Consider the following 18,351-nt stretch of genomic DNA (forward strand, 5'->3'; position numbering starts at 1 on the left):
AAACCATTCATGCTGTAAGATCTCCTTTATAGTTGCTCTCTTGGTTGGGTCAGGATTCAGGCACCGGCTTATCAAATCCTGGCATTCTGTACAAGTTTTCACAAGAACGCTGGTTAGTCATGTTCTGTTCTTTATGTCCACTTGACATGCTAATAACGTCGTCATGTATAAAACTAGCATGTATTGCGTGAAGGATTGTACTGATGCTTTATGTGTTTAAAATGTTATAGTCATTGTGTTATTGGTAATAACTGTTCTCTCACCTCTGGATACACTGGAGTTAAACGTCAGGGTGCCACGCTTCATTTCGTCTAAATTATTGAAGGGACGACGTTCACATATCATTTTGTACATCATAACGCCCAGAGCCCAGACTGTTGCTGGCCCTGCCTCATATCTTAAGCAGTTGTTGAAGTACTCAGGTGGGGGACATCCTCCTGTTCATAAAAAGCGAGAGATATTCAGGTTAAGGTTGTCCTTCTTCGCTACTATTAAATCCTACACACACAGGACACATCATTGGGGCGTATCGCAATGCTAACACACCTTGAAATTCACCGAGGTAAGAACTTTTCATGAGGTCATCGCAGCCAAAGTCGATCATTTTGACTTGGTTTGTCGCTGTGTTGATCAGAAAGTTACTTAACTTTATGTCCCGGTGGAAGACGCCCCTGTCAAAACAGTGCTTGGCTCCGAGCACTGCTTGGTACATCAGGTCACTTGCCATTGACTCATTCAATTCCAGTGCGTTGCTATCAACGTAGCTCAGCAAGTCCTCGCAGGGCTGCGGATGCTCCAGGATGAGGATGTACCGATCTTCCTCTTCAAACCAGTCCAGCATGTGCACAATGTAGGGGCTGACTGGAGGCTGATTCAGCAGCAGGTTTACAGCCACTTCTGCCAACAGTGGCTTGGGACACCCAGGCTGGAGAAAAGAGTAAAACAAAAGGTTAGCCGACTTCCAATATCACATTTGTATTTAAATATATGCATTATGTTTTGACAACTTACAATTGAAATATACCGGTCGTCTACGGGTCGTTTATTGATAAATTTGATGGCGACCTGAAAAAGAACAAAGGCATCATCACAAACTGTTTTGGTCAAAGCACTGATCTCTACATTTGGTGAATACAGCTAGATTGATTTTACCTGCTCGCGTCTACTAATCGCAATCCCCTCGTAGACTGTGCTGAAGCCTCCTTCTCCAATCTCCTCTCCCAATTCATAAGACCAGGGAAATTTAACTGCAAAAATGTACCATGTTAATATATGAGATTCATAGGTTAAGAGAAAAGTAAAACAGCAGGAGAATCAGTTTCTTACTAATCAAATTTCTTTAAGTAGGGAATCAGAAAAAAAAATACTACTCAATTCCTCAGGATGACACATAACTTTTGGATTATAATATGAATACACAGATTTACTAGGGTGACTAGACACCGGTGTGAAACAATAAGTGGAGGAACAAGAAAAGGCTGACACATAGAATAAGACTCACAGTTAGATGGACCCGGGGAAGAGGTTGTTCTAAACCATGTTTGATCGCTAATACGTCTATGCTTGGAAGCACCTGGAAATTTTCGAAATATTGCCACAGAACCAGATGGTCCTGGAAGAGGATCAGCTGGATCCTGCTGACCACATGGTCCTACGTCAGGGGTTATCATCGAAGCAGCCGGATCTCGATCATGGACGGATGAACCAGGCTGCGGATCTTCTGGAGGATCAGTTGAATCCTGCAGAGCCATTGGCTCAGGGACGGCTGGATCTTCAGTCGGATCCTGCTGAGCCATTGGCTCAGGGACGGCTGGATCTTCAGTTGAATCCTGCAGAGCCATTGGCTCAGGGACGGCTGGATCTTCAGTCGGATCCTGCAGAGCCATTGGCTCAGGGACGGCTGGATCTTTTCCAAAGCGCCACAATCTTTTGAAGAATTTACGGACGCCTTTCTTCTTCTTCTTCTTCATTTTTGTTTGTTTCTCTAAAACCGCAAACAGAAATAGAAGAGTTAGAAATGACCCCCAGATATTAGATGTCAAATACTCAGGCTTGACCCCAAGAATAAACATTTTCAAGTGTAAAAAACCGTACAGTACAAAATGAAAATGACAGTAGACCCACCTTCAGCTGGATTTGCATCACAGTTCATTGGCTCAAGGCCAGATGGACCCGGCTTGGGATCGGCTAAATCTGTGTCGGACACAGGCTGAAGAGGAGACACTTTGTGTCCCATTTTCACAGCCAGACTTTCGAAGAATGCCCAAAGACGATTCTTCTTGCTTTCTGCTGGTAAAAAAAAAAAGTAAAAAAATATTCTGGTTACTAAACTGGTTTTCTTTAAACTGAACTAATTATTTAAACATTTGACATGAAAAATTAAATGCCACAACAAAACTTAACTAATATAGAGTGGAATTAATAATTAAATAAAAAATGCAACACTATACAATATAATAATAATAATACAGTAGTGGCCAAAAGTGATGTCCAGAGAAGAAAATGTTTATTTTTAATTATCCTACAAGTTCGATAAAACCATCAAAATATGAGGAAAATATTTTAGACTTTTTAAATATGATTTATGATTTAAGGCATTTATCTGGCAAAAAGCTACAGGTTTTATTTAACTATGTGCAAAATGAATAGCTCACAGAAAAAAAGCATAGGCCTACATTGATTACAACATAATCAGTTATTCATATTTTGTTGGTTCTCTCTTGTTTTTTTGTTGTTGTTTTTTGTGTTTTATGTGTCATAATTTCCTTGTATAACAGCCTGGCCAAAAATTATGTCCACACAATTTGGCATGTTTCATTGAGTTATCACACATAAAACAACTGACTCCAAAGCACAATCATGCAATATTCTTACAAAATCTTTAACATTATATAATACATATATAACATTTGAATAAAGGGTGGAGATGTGAATTTTCACATATTTTTGGCCACAAGTATGTATGTGTGTGTGTGTGTGTGTGTGTGTGTGTGTGTGTGTGTGTGTGTGTGTGTGTGTGTGTGTGTGTGTGTGTGTGTGTGTGTGTGTGTGTGTGTGTGTGTGTGTGTGTGTGTGTGTGTGTGTGTGTGTGTGTGTGTGTGTTAAAGCTGTCAAAATGGCTGAAAAGCTAAATTCGAAATGCTTTCTTAAATATTATCAAAATTTGAATTATATTCGAATTCTAAAGGCAATACTTAATTTTAGAGGGGAAAAGTACTGTTTTGTCTCCTATGCCCACAAGAGGGCGCAACAAGCAAATGCAAACCAAATCAATCATTGCGTCTTGACATTCACTTTTTAAAGTGCATTAACTTTTCAAACAATTGTTATTAAATGAAATATAATTTCGTTAATGAGCATGTAAGGAAAATTAGGTAACAAAAGTGGATAAAACTGCAAGTGCATCAGTGACCTGAGAAAACACGCTTCAACAGACAACATCATGTGGACACAAAACAGCAAACGGACATTCAGAAACAATCCAACTTGACCTGCAGCGAGTGCGGAGCGTTTTTGGCTGAGGTATGATCAAGTATGTCTTTGCCAGCTGCGCAATATGTGGATGTAAAACGCTGCCAAAAATTCGAATGCACGGTTTTTGCATTCGAATGTGCATTTTTTGTAAATTCGACGAATATTCAAAATTCGAATTTTTATTTGACAGCCCTAGTGTTTGTCCTGCTAAACCCTACATTATGAGGACAAAATGTCCCCACAAAGATGGCAATATCTGAAATCCTTGTCCTTGTGTGGACATTTTTTATAAATCATACTAAATGGTGTTTTTTTAACAATGTAAAAATGCAGAAAGTTGTGTGTGAGGGTAGGTTTAGTGTGAGGGGAGAGAATATACAATTTGTACAGTATAAAAAACATTTCTATGTCTGTGGAAAGACCCCATAAAACATGAAAACACAAAATGTGGGCTATTTACCTGTCTGGCTGTTCTGCATTGTTGCTACTGTAGCAGTAGTTTCTTGCTTTGGTCCTGACGGGTCGGAAGTCTTTTCTCCAGCTGTCAAAGTGTTCACGTTATCTACTGTTATCTACTCTAGCTCCAGTGTTCGCTTTAAAACTGGCAGTCGTTGTGTGGCTCGCAGTGTTCGCTATAAAACTGGCAGTCGTTGTGTGGCTCGCAGTGTTCGCTATAAAACTGGCAGTCGTTGTGTGGCTCGCAGTGTTCGCTATAAAACTGGCAGTCGTTGTGTGGCTCGCAGTGTTCGCTATAAAACTGGCAGTCGTTGTGTGGCTCGGGTTCTGAACTTCTGAACTGAACTGAAGGTTCTAAAGCTGCTCTGTGACATCACGGGCTCTGTGACGCCAAGCGCGTCTTCACACACACACTCAGCTATGTTTTGATTTGAATACACAGCCAATGCTTTGCCGAGCCAATGGAGTTTAAGTTGGACCCAGGTATCGTTTGTTCATTTGTTTTTGCTTTCACATATGAAAATGAGAAAACAACTCCTTTTTTCGTTTTTTTATGTTTTTGCACGGAAATCTGATTGGCAGGATACGCATTCATTGTTTTTCAAAATAAGAGTTTTCCCAACACTGTATTTGTTAGCCTGTAAAATTAATAGTCTATATGCATGCTAATTGTCACCCAATTATTTGGCTTCGCTGACTGAAAAAATCTTTAACTATGAAACTAACACCGCCAGTAGGTGGCAGCTTGTCTCTATCTTAATGAGAGCGTTAATCCTTTATTCAAACGAGTCTTTCAAAAATCCTAATAAACTAAACGACTGTGGGTAGCCTACTTGAATCATTTACTCTGATTCTGTCAAAAATGCAGATATATTGAGGAACAAAACGCGTGTTGCTCGGAGATGCAGCAGTTCTGCTGTTTGTTCTGTTTTCTTGGACGGAGCAAAAACAGGATGTAGCCTATCTCTTAAAGCTACACTATGTAACTTTTCCGTCCACTAGAGGTCACCTGTTCAAAACAAAGGCGTAGTTTGATGACGGCACGTTTGAGCGCAGAATCTCGGGACATGTGGTCTTCACCTCACAGCCGGTGGGAAACAGTCAGGATAGGACTCGGGCAGAAATCATGTTCATGGATGCGATTATTAACGTTACTGTAGTGAAGCAGAGCAGGACCGAGTGTTGTGGAGCTGAGCAAGGCCGCAGGAGCGATTGAAGAGCGGGACTGTTATTATGGCATAGACGCCGGCGGGACTTTTATTATGACACGGTTGCCGGCGCCACTTCCTCTTTTCCAGTCATGAGTTTGAGGTATTGCAACTCTGTTTATCGTATTAGATATATCTGAGTGTGTTGAAAAGGAAGTTATGACGTTCGCTCGGCGGCTGCTATGACACTTGTTCACACTGCAGTGAGAGTAAAGTGTTTCACTGAATAAAACCAGAAACCAAGGGTGACGCAGATATGACGCAATCGACAGGCGACTCCCTCACACGCATAGCTCACACGTCCCGGTTCCTTGGTCAAAATAGCAATTTTCTCACGATTTACAAATAGTTGAAAACATTTGGGATATTCTAAGTTCTCAACTGAACAACATATATAACACTGGCCTAGTGGTTTCTGGATATTTTACTCCAAAAATCCTACATAGTTCACCTTTAAAGTTAGCCTACTCAGGAACTTTAGTGAACTGTTGTATAATGTCACATTTGCGATTGTGCAGTTGTTCGGAAAAACAGCACTTTTGCTGGTGTGATAACTCACATAGGCTCGTGTTATAACTATAAAACGGAAACTTGTTAGGCCTAGGCTAAATGTTTTTTTTTTTTTTCATTTTGTTGACGTATGCCTATTCCTAAATGGTGATAGTGGTGGAGAGAGCGCTCAAAAACTCTTGAGAGCACATCATTTAGTGAACAAATTTATAGAAACGATCATTCTCTGTAAAGGTGAACATATGAGAATTTATCAAGATTTCTCTAAATGTGCGCTCTTTTGGACTAAAAACTTAATTGAAGAGATTTAAAGTAGCCGATCGCAATGGAGTTGATGCGGATCAATATGCGTGCTATTCTTTGAGAAATAAAGATAGACTGAGAGCGGGGCACAACCTAATGCTTTTTGACTTTCTCAGTTTGTGTAAATCCTCTTGGGGTTCAGAGTATTTATTGTCTCCCACATTAATTGCACACATGTCTGGTACAATTGTGTGGTTTTGTTTCATTAATACAGTGTATACTTTTTTCTTGATTTACTCCGAAAGAATGGAAGTGAAATGTGACAACATGTCCCATAGATGGGGTACATTGTAACATGTGGTGGGGCACAATGTAACATGACCAAATAACAGCTTAAAATGTCACCTGATATAATCAAAAAAATATACAAGACAAACTAAAATATTTTGTCAACAAAATACAATTATTAACTTTTTAAAATGAAATAATGGCATTTTTTAATCATTAAAAATATAAGCATTTTTGAGTTTGACTACAAACACATCGAACATAATAAAACATAATAATTAATAATTTCTAAACATTAACTCTCAGTCATTATTCATCCTTTTTTATGGTTTCTCAAAAGAATTCATTAAAGTATAGAATATGGCATATTTCTAATAGGGGCTCATTGTAACGCAGTGTTACAACGCAACCCATCTGCGCAACTGGGATTTAAATCGCGGCTCCTGTCTTCTGCTGTTAGATCAGCATTAAAGAACAATCTCAACTCTTAAATAACAGATATAAGAGTCAAATAATATCAGATTTGTCTTATTTTAAATAAACACAAAAAACAGAGATGAAAACTAAACTTAAAGGATTAGTTCACTTTCAAATAAACTTAAACTTAATTTATTTTTTTTAAAATGACCGATCGTTTCGCTAGATAAGACCCTTATTGATCGTCTGGTACCGTTTGATGTGGTTTAAAGCCCCTTTGAAGCTGTACTGAACCTCTCATTTGGACCTTGAACCGTTTGGAGGCTATTGACTTCCATTATATGGAGAAAGATCCTGAAATCTTTTCATCAAAAATCTTCATTTCTTTTCGACTGAAGACAGAGAGACATGGACATCTTGGATGACAAGGGGGTGAGTAAATTATAAGCAAAAGTTTATTTGAAAGTGAACTAATCCTTTAAGTAAGAAATGTACTTTTGCTATGCACTCTAAAAAAAAAGGTTCTATATTGCACCAAAAATGGTTCTTGGCTTGTAATCATAGGGGAACCTTTTTTAGTGCTATATAGCACCAATTTTGGTTCTTCAGAGGTTCTTCAGCAGTTCTTCAGAGTTTCTTCACCGGTTCTTTGACTAAGGTGCTATATAGCACCTCTGAAGAACCGCTGAAGAACCACTGAAGCACCAAAATTGGTGCTATATAGCACTAAAAAAGGTTCCCCTATATGATTACGAGCCAAGAACCAGTTTTGGTGCCATATAGAACCTTTTTTTTTTAGAGTGTGGTTAAATAAATGTTCAGTAATATCTTCCAGAGATTTTTTAATTTTGGCGCTATTTTTTCTCCAAATAATGTTGATATGGCAACTAAATACACTAAGTTTCGTCATTCTGGCATGTGTGGAAAGGGTTAAAACATGCACATTACAACTAACCCAGGTTGTGCTCCCCTAAATATCTGGTTGCGACGTTTGATTGTGGCCTCGAAGGCCCGGGTATTTTTATTCCGTGCTCCCCTCCGTCTTTCAAACTATAGCCTTTCAAACTACTCCGTGATCGCGAAAAGACGCGTGGTAGGCTATAGTGTAAGTGCTCAAGTTACTACTTTGGGCTGATTATAGCCCTCGCTCACACATGGCCAGACAGTGGAAATACGGCTAATAATTCCTGGATATCTGGCATACAAGTTTAGCCTCATTGATCTGAGCTTAAACATCTTGAATTCGATCGAGTACTAAAAAACATCATTGCTGGATTATTTTGACTATTATAAATAAGAAGATGAAACATAGTAGCATATAGCCTACTGTTTATCACAGATTACTTTGGGCCAAATTTACCAAGGACATTTGTTTAGAAACCATTTCAAAATGTAGATACATTCACATAAAGTAACACCTATTTGGGTCAAAAGTGAGATATTTGATCTGTCACTTTGGAAAAAGGGAGAGACTCAAAGAAAATGTTCGCTTAGGCGTGAAAAAAGCAGGGTAGCCTGTTTAAAACAAAAAGTAAATGATCTATGGAAAAGGAGTGCCATGTCTTTTTGGTACATCGGCATTCAGGAAAAAGTTGGACCTGTGTTGGGCTCGCGTGGAACAGGGCTCAGTGGAAATGTTTCCAACCTTGGAGAATGTTTTGGAGAATGCAGGACTGGCCGTTGCCACTGCGCATTTGAAGGGGTTGCGCGAGCAGTTTCGGGATTATTTTGGAGAGGACACCATGGCGATGGGTTATAAATCCATTCAGTTTCTCAGCAGTTTTCAGTTTTCCTACTTGACCTGAGCTCTAATATGGAGTTGCAGAAGATGCGCGAAGTGTCGCTTGCACACTTTTGGCTGTCTGTGGAGACATAGTTCCCCTCCCTCTCCATAAGGGCTGTAAAGTACTTATCCCATTCACGTCCACTTACTTGTGTGAGTGCGGGTTTTCTGCCTTGACGCTGATTAAAAGCAAGTAGCCTACCGTTACAAATTAACCATCAACCATATTATTGATTTTTATTAAAATGAGAGATCGAATTAGGACTTGTTCAAAATAAACTTTTTCAAACCCTTTGGTTGCAACTATTTATTTTTAACACAGTCTTCTTCTTCTTCTTCTTATTATTATTATTGTTGTTATTATTATCAATGATATTAATATCATGTCTTATTTAAATGGGGAGGCCCTGGGGAATTGATGTTCTCTGAAGGGAGGCTCACAAGCCGTGTTTCCATTACCCTTCAAATTGCGCAAATTGAAATTGCGAATTGATAATATGCACAATGGAACACGTCAATTTCGCAAAAAAGTTTTCGCATGAGGTGGTTTTTCAGGCAATTCGAAAAAGGAATATTTAGCAAAACTGCAATGGAAACAGTTTTTGTGCATTTACAGTCTGACTTAGAAGACACTGTGTTTTTGTGTCCATGTATGCAAATAATAATAATAATTATAGCTATCATCATTATTATAACATTTATTAGGCTACATATTTAAAAGATGCTTTTATACCAAAAAAGGAACAAATCAATTTGTCAAAGGTCCTTCATAATACATGTTAGACAATAACAATACAGGGATTATTACAAATAAACACAAGATTTTGACAAATATCCAAGCGTTTGTGCAGTGTGGAGTGCGCACCGCATGGCAGGGAGGCGCGGGCGCGAACACTTGTATTTTCCAATCAACAGTGGAAACAACTTAAAATACTCCTAATGTCTGGTCATACAGAAAATACTAATACACTATTCGAAACTAATTTTATTTGTGTAAACTCACAATAACAAGAAAACGTTGTGCTTTTGTAAATTAAAATAAAAAAATCAGGCGTGGCGGTTTCATGATCTAGCTACGTGAACTGGAGTGCGAGAACTGAAACAAAATATGGCCGTAGGCTAAAGCTTCAAATGTTCACTTTAAAACGAGCAAATTCGAATCGAAAGCTAACTTCTGATGTAATCCGTATGAAAGGTGCATTTCTCTCTAAAGTTTTAACCGACACTGATTTAGAAAACAATAGTTTATTAATAAACAATTACATTAAAATGCCTTGTTATTTTTCAGACACATTTAGGCCTATTATCATTAGCCTGTTGGGCTGTGGTTCCAGAGACATAGGCTTATGGCTCTTCTCATTCAGCACTGCGGGAAAAAATATCATTTCCATGTTCTAATTTGGCCTTAGAAAACCAGTAAAATCTAAAACATTTTCCACATTAATTTGTGAATATTTTACATGTTTATTAAAGGGGCAAAAGTAATAAACAAAAATCTGAAAATTCATCGATTTTTTTTGTTGTTGCAGCATTTGGTGTAGCCTACAGTTCAAATTAAAATGTCGGTGTTCAACTTTACGTTTTATCAATAGGCTACAACAACCGGTCATTTTTTGTTTTGCAATTACGGGTTAAAAAAGTAGAAACGAATGGACACAAAAGTACACTGACCGTTTGGACAGAATACGAGACAGAGTTCTTTATTAAATTCATAAAAGAAACAATAATTACAGGAAAACTGGATTCTAAACCTCAAAGAAATGCCATCAAGACCTCGAAGCAGAAATTTGCGAGTAGGCTAGCCTATAACACCCAGAAATTCCTTAGGCGAAATGTGCCGTTCGCAGTAATAGGGTCTATAAATTATAATTTGCTGTGTAAATCCACATGCCATGTCTAAACAGCCTGTGTCAATCCAAAAATGTATTTTATTGATACCGACTTTTATTTGGTCATAATAGCCATACACCTGTCTGGCTATTAGAGGACAGATAGCTATGACAATGATTTTAAAAATGCAGTTTTCTCTTGGCTTTATTATTAGAGTTTTGATCTTCTCTCAACCGAGTGAGCACATCCTGCATTATATTGTATTATAGTGACGTTGTAATATTAGCCTGCCACCAAACTTTGACTAAAGGCATGTTGCATATTACTTGTTGTAGGAAACTGAAAGCATTTATATTATATTAATAGGCTATAATAAAAATTATATTATTCATAAGACTTGAGATGCACTTTTTGCCTAAACGCTCCAGCTCTTCCTCTGGTCGTCAAGCCAAAGCTCCGCCCCCTCAGCCTGCTATGGCGGCGCCGGCGACTTCACGGACCCGCTCTACTTCCAGGACACGGCAGTGCTCTCGGTCAGCTAACCGCGCCAGACAGCCGGAGCGACGGGGACCTCGACCCAAGGCTGTGTTGAACCCCGAGCCCCCGAAGCAGTCCTAGCCACAGCGAGAAAAAGAAGGTGGTTAGGTCCCGCCTCGGCCGGACCCCCACCTCACCCCTTTGGTCTCCCAGTTCCTTACAAACAGGTAACTGGCGACTTCAATTTCGCAGCCAATGAGCCCACTGCCAAACGCGCTCGCCTGCACACAAACGCCGTTTTCACAGCGACCCAAATAAATCTCAAAAAGAGCTTTTTCTCTGTAGTGAATGTGCCCACCCCTCAGTATGCACTCCTACACTCAAACACTCCTCACACAGCGCACGCGCTGTCATGTGCTATAAATGTAGTGGCGCCCACTATACAGTGCACGCCACCAAGAATAAGCACTATCCCCTCAGTGTTACAAGCACAAAGCACTCGGGCCACCGGGTCCCCGCCATTAGGCGACCCTCCCCCGTCTCACATCCAGCCCTTAGCTTCCTGGGCTCAAGCCTGGCAGGCCATCCCCGGTATATCAAATTGGGTGTTTAACATAATAAAATGAGGATACTCACAACAGTTCGCTTGCAGATCCCCGCGCTTTCGCGCCGGGACCTCTGTGAAAAGCAGCGTCAGTCACGTACTTCGCACCGAGGTGTCGAAACTGTTGGAGAAGGGAGCGGTGGAACCTGTTCACCCATCACTAAAGCCGCGTTTCCACCGAAATTACCCAGAACTATTTGTACCAGGAACTTTTTCTCCCCCAGACCTGCTACAATCTGCGTTTCCACCGCGGTCTAAAGTACCGGGGAGATTAGGCAAATTAGTCCGGTGACGTGGCAATGCGCGCGACTGCTCCTCCCAGTCACCGACGGACATGAATCACTTTTGCGCGATACTGTCTGCAACAATAACAAGTGGAGGAGATGCAAGCAGCGCTGCTTTTGCATACACATTGCCAACACTGCTTATTTAAACGTGCACTTTCACCTGGTTTGACCATTTTAATGCAAAATGGGATGATGGGCAATCCAAAATCTGAATGTGTTGTAATAGCTCAATTCCAAAACATAATATTTTCTATAAAAGGATAATGAGGTTTCAGTCATGACAGATGTGTGAAAAGTTAATTGAATGAAAATAATAGACTGAATTAAGCGGTTGAAAGATTAGGTACTAGACTGCAAGTATTTTATTTTTTATCACAATAACATCTCTTAACATTCACACAAAAAAAAAAAAGTCACATGACTAGTATTACAATATGCTTCATTAAATGCATAATTTTAGAGACTTCTTCCTCAAATTTGAAATGAAGCAGGACCACACTTAAGTTGTGGTTATAAGTTATTATACTACATTCACATAGTTATACATTTAAAAATATAATATTTGGGTTTTCTAGATATGTTTATGTGCATATTCAGAAAGACTTGCGAGCAGCAGCCCTTTTATTTGCTTCCTGCACTATATGAATGCAATTAGAATGTGGTTATATAGTTAGAATGTGGAAATTAAAGACACAGTGACATTTTACACATTTGACTTTATTTTAGACAGATTAGTTCTTACAAAATTAAAATAAGTGTGCAAAGACAAATAAATTACTAGAACAATAAAATGAAAATATAAAATGTGAAAACAGCAATATAAAAAAAGTGTATTTTTCAGTAACCTGTCCAAGAGCTGTGCCAACACGTACAATATATAAAGTACAAATGTGGTAGTGCAAATGCTTCAAGCGGCTGGTCATTGTGGCTACTTCTTGAACGACTGGACAAACTGTCCAAGAACAGACAGAAACCCGGTCTGAAAGTCCCTCAGCTGCCGTCTGCTTTCTTCCGCTTCTGACTGGTGGAATGCCAGCTTTTGCCTCCTCATCTCTCCTCGGCCTGGCTCTCCAGTAACAGCTGAATATATTGGTCACGCTGTTCTTGTCCATGCTGCAGGACGGCCCGGTTAGCATCCTCCATGTCCCTCAGTGCATCAAGAAAATCACAGTCCCTTTTCCTTTTCTCTAAGAAGAAAAATTGCACTGAAACACATGGAAATTAATACACAAGGCAACCATGAAACAATAGAAACCATCAATTAATTATTTAAAGTGTTTTCACTACAAATAATGAACAATTGTTTGCCCAGCTTGAACAATGCCCAGTGTGCAATTTTTATCATGGGCAATTTAAGTTTACAATTAAAAACAACAAAACTACTCAAAACCATTAAGGATTACACATCAGTTTTTAAATATATACACATTTTTGTCAGCTTTATACCTCGGCGTGTGTGTGTTTCGGCAGGAGACACGGGACGCGGGCTAACGTTACTGGTGACCGCTGGGGGAAACACGCTGGTCTCCGTTGCCTGCAATTCATCAGGGCCACTCGTTACACCTGGAAAAGCACGTTGAAAAAAGTTACTGCAACGTGTTTAAACACTGCAACGAGTTTAATAGATGATACCAAGATGAGATATTTACCTTCAACCCACTCGGATTCCTGGATGGTTTCCAACAACGCACTAGCCGATTGTCTGTCCCAACAATACGCCGGTCGGAACCGCTCCGGTTGTTATCCGTTAATTTCTTGTAATCTTGTCTTAATTTCTTCAACTTCTCTCTGCACTGTTTTCCAGTGTGACTGGAACCGAGTCGATATCTTCAGGTAACGTTATACCTTTTCATTGCGGGTCACAGTTTCCAGTTCCCGCTGGATGTCCTCCTCCGCTTATATGCTCAATAAAGCCTGAGCCTCGTCGTCGGTCCATCGGTCGAATTTTTTGTTGAACTCCATTGTTGCAAAGAAAATATTTACTGAACGCAGAACCCACGAAACCCACCTCGCAAAAGACTTGTAAATATTGCGGTGAAAAAAAAAAAATGCTGCGAGAGCTCAACCAATCAGCATGTTCAGCGCCCAAGTCCCACCCCCGAAAGTTCGCAAACTTTTCAAAAGTACCACCTCGCAAGCAGGGCCGTTTGGAGGGGGAAATATTTACCCGGAACTTCATTTAGACCCTGGTTCCTGCGGTCGAAACACACCGAGTTCCCCCCCAAAGTTCCTGGTTCCGGGGTAAAGTTCCTGCGGTGGAAACGCGGCTTAAGCGATTCAGGCTTTTACAGTCGCTACTTCCTGGTCCCAAAAAAGGACGGAGGCCTCAGGCCCATCCTAGATCTCAGACATCTGAACAAAGCTCTCATGTTTCGTTCATTCAAGATGCTGACGGTGAAACAAATCCTAGCGCACATTCGCCCGGCGGATTGGTTTTTCACGATCGATCTGAAAGATGCCTACTTTCAAATTCAAGTAGCCCCCCACCACAGGCCATTCTTGAGATTCGCCTTCGAGGGCAGGCTTATCAGTACACAGTCCTGCCATTCGGATTATCTCTGGCACCCCGCACTTTTACGAAGTGCATGGACGCGAAATTTGCCCCACTCAGACTGAGAGGGATGCGCATTCTCAAGCGCAATCTTCAGCGTTGGCTGTATTCCCGTGTTCCGGCTCATGCATGGAAATCAGGCCAACTTCGCATCAAAGTGGACCACAGCTGTGTCAAAGCTCTGGCTCCTTGGAAGGCGACCGCCTGGTACCAAAAGGGCGTGGCTATGGGTACAGTCACGAAGTTGAAAGTAGTCTCGACAGATGCCTCCACCCTGGGGTGGGGTGCCCTACACGAGGGCAAGCCAGTCTCTGGCCGGTGGGCAGAATCAGAGAGACAGCTGCACATAAACTGTCTAGAGATGAGAGTGGTTATTCTATCGCTGAGAGCTTTCCTTCCACACATAAGGGGTCACCACGTCTTGGTCCGATCGGACAACATGTCAGTGGTATCCTATATAAATCGCCAGGATGAAAAAGACGCTAGCCTGCTCTGCCCAGTCAGAGCACTGAGAGTATACCTAGAGCGCTCCGCCCCTTTCAGGCAGTCAGATCAGCTCTTTATTTGCTTCGGTGGCCGCACTGAAGGCTGTGCTGTCACGAAACAAAGACTGTCACACTGGATAGTGGACGCTATCTCATTGGCTTAAAAGTCTAAAGATCTCGTTTGCCCTATAGGCATCAAAGCCCATTCCACTAGAGGCATGGCCTCGTCATGTTGCATTTCTATGGAAGATATCTGTGCGGCGGCAGGCTGGGCCTCTCCGTCCACTTTTATTAGATTCTATAGATTGGAAGTTCCTGCTTTACAAGCGGGATTTCTCTTCATCTAGGCTCGGGCCAGTTTTTTGCCCTTCATTCATGAACAGATTGTTTTCACAAGCATGTGCTACATTATACCATAAGGCCCCACTATGTCTGGTCAGGTGTAGATATGGCCCGATTTTATCCAGCCTCTTCTTCCCTTTATAGGCCCACTCTTGTCGGCCTCGCCAGGGATTTTATTACTACCCATTATCATGTGTCTCTGGTTCCTCGGACCAGATTGGGTCAGTCAGCACACACAGCGTTTTACATTGGGTTCCCATAATGCAATATGAGAGACCTCTCGAAAGGGAACGTACTCGGTTACTTTTGTAACCTCGGTTCCCTGAGAGAGGGAACGATTGCGTTCCTCGCCGTGCTTGTGCTTCTCAGGGATCGCATCAGTCGATTTTTAAAAAACCTGATTTCTATGGCTAAGCAGGGTCTTTTATAGCCTCAATATGCAAATTTAGGAGACCCTTTTCGGCGGGTTTTTCTAGCGACCCCTATTGGCTCGCTCTCTCAGCCGCCTCCCATAGGTTCCTGCAGTTGCCGCACCACGGCCAATCATGTTGTATTGCTGTGCAGCGGCACTGCGTTTTACATGGACACATATATGAATAAAAGATTTGCTTCATATTCTCGAGAAAAGGAGTTTTTCCCATAACGCAATACTCGTTCCCTCTCTCAGGGGGATATTAATTTTCGTAATGGGTATGTTTGTGCTATACATGACGTGCAAAAAAAAAAAGTTACTAAGCAAAAGGAGTTTAAATCCCTACATTAAAATTATATTAAAGAAAAACAAACGCACACACATTCACTATGGACACAGTATTTTCTGTAATTTCTTTATTCTGTATAAATGTCTTACATTTATATTCAATTACACGCTGTTATCCCCTTACAGTTACTACTCTCATGCGTTCCTAGGGTGTTCTGATTGGTTGTTAGTGTGTTCCTGTGTGGTCACTAGGTGTTTGCTAAGGTGTTCTGGGTGTCTGCAAGGGCATTGCTAGTAGGGATGTGCCCAAAGTTCAGATAATGGCTTGAGAAAGAATAATGAATTCTACTGAGCAACAGGAAACATATCCGGCAGACACATTCATTCCTCTTGTTTGCTATTACTAGAGAACCGGTGAGCCAGGAGATCATTGCACGATATTATAGTCGCATGAACCTAAAATCATTACACTATAACTAATGTGGGAAGTGAAGGAGTTTAAAATGAGCACAGCACATTCGCAAATCAAATAGTCACGTTGTCTCTCTGCTTCTCCCAGAAATCAGGGCTTTGTCAAGAGTAATATCAATTGCATTGATTAAAGGGGTCATATAATGGCACATGCACTTTTACAAGTTTATTGTACGGAAATGTGTGTTGGCAGTGCCTGTACACAACCATCCTATAATGATAAAAATCCAGGCTCAGTCGGGGTGGCAGTTCTCCTCTGGCCAACCAACAAACAGTTTATGATGATGATTCAGTCATATTAGATCGGAATATTCAGGATATTTGTCCAGTTCCATCTGGTTGAAGATCGGAGTCATCACACTGGAGACGGGTTTGCTGAGGATGTCGCGTCGATGAGGCCTTCACAGAAGAGAGTCTAGTGGACACTGGATCTGCGGACACTTCAGGGATGTGCTGGTCGTGTCTAGGCACAGGTCCACCCTCTTATCTGGATACTGCCCGGATCCGGCTGACTACAGTAAACCTCGGGATAAACAGACAGACTAACATTAGCGTAGACGCCATTCTTTTTATGATGCAACGAGTACAACAGGTGTTATGGGAAGTAGTGCTGTCAAAAGTACCGCTACCAATTCGGTACTGAAATTTGTCAAATGTGGCTCTTTGAGCGCTGTTGAGCTGGAATCGTAAACACCTCTGACTGGCCATTGTGCTCACGCACTCATCGGATGTGTCTGTGATTGGCTACAATGAAACGGAAGTGTTTGAAAGTGTTTTGAAAGCACAAGCAGGAGTCGACCAGCGGACCGGTAGGCTGATAGGCGCCTGCATTCAAACGCTCCCGTGTGTATCTGTGTATGCGCTCTGTGAAAGCGTCATTGATGTGAAACATTGAACATGCTTTTGAAGCGCTGGTCATTGTAGCCAATCACAGACATATTTGATGAACACGTGAGCACAATGGCCAGTCAGAAGCGTTTACGTGTAGTATGATGTCACTGATAGGCGACACAAAGACACGGTCCGTGTCCTGGTTAAACATTTAAACATTCTTAGAAACATCTGGGATAATGTAAGTACACAAGTCAACAAAATACATAACATTGTTCTAGTGGTTTTTAGATATTTTAATCCCAATATTGTAATTTTACTGTTTTTCTGTAAAATAAAATAAAATTTTAGACTACAATTATATGTACTATTGCAATAGTTGAGATATTTCTTTATTAATTTAATATTTTTAATAACAATAATTGGGTTTTATTGAGGTATGGCACCTAGGTGCGATATTATTGTAAAAATGAAATTAGAAAGTAAGGGGTTAAAACAATATGGAGTGTGTGTGTGTGTTTGGGCGCGCGCGTGTGTGTGTGTGTGTGTGTGTGTGTGTGTGTGTGTGTGTGTGTGTGTGTGTGTGTGTGTGTGTGTGTGTGTGTGTGTGTGTGTGTGTGTGTGTGTGTGTGTGTGTGTGTGTGTGTGTGTGTGTGTGTGTGTGTGTGTGTGTGTGTGTGTGTGTGTGTGTGTGTGTGTGTGTGTGTGTGTGTGTGTGTGTCAGCCAAAATAAAAAATTATAGTAAATGACAAATTACAAAAAAAAATTATTTCACTATTTATTAAACTAATTTTCCCTCCACCACCCAATAATAATCAACATATGTTTATGAGGATAAATTTAAGGAGCTGAAGGGAACAGTCTTTGTAATCCCGTCAACAAAATACATAACATTGTTCTAGTGGTTTTTAGATATTTTAATCCAAAAATCTTACATATTGTGCCTTTAAGACAAGCATAAATGTTAATATTGTAATTGTACTGTTGTTCTGTAAAATAAAATAATAATAATAAATGGTAATAATAACAATTGTATTAATATTATAATATAATTTATTATTATAATTATATTATTTTTTTATTTTAGACTAAAATTGCATGTACTATTGCAATAGTGAGATATTTCTTTATTATTTTAATATTTTTAATAATAATAACTGGGTTTTATTGAGGTATGTATGGCACCTAGGTGCGATATTATTGTAAAAAAGCAATTAGGAAGTAAGGGGTTAAAACAATATGGAGTGTGTGTGTGTGTGTGTGTGTTTGTTTTTGTGATGTATGAGGACACAAATATGTATAATGACACAAGTAATACACTGCTATTATGACGTAAATATGAGGACATTTATATGGGGGGTGGGGGGTGCTCCTATATATCAGAAGTTTTCCT

This window comes from Gobio gobio (genome assembly GCF_949357685.1).
Source record: "Gobio gobio genome assembly, chromosome: 21".
In the NCBI taxonomy this organism is placed as follows: Eukaryota; Metazoa; Chordata; class Actinopteri; order Cypriniformes; family Gobionidae; genus Gobio; species Gobio gobio.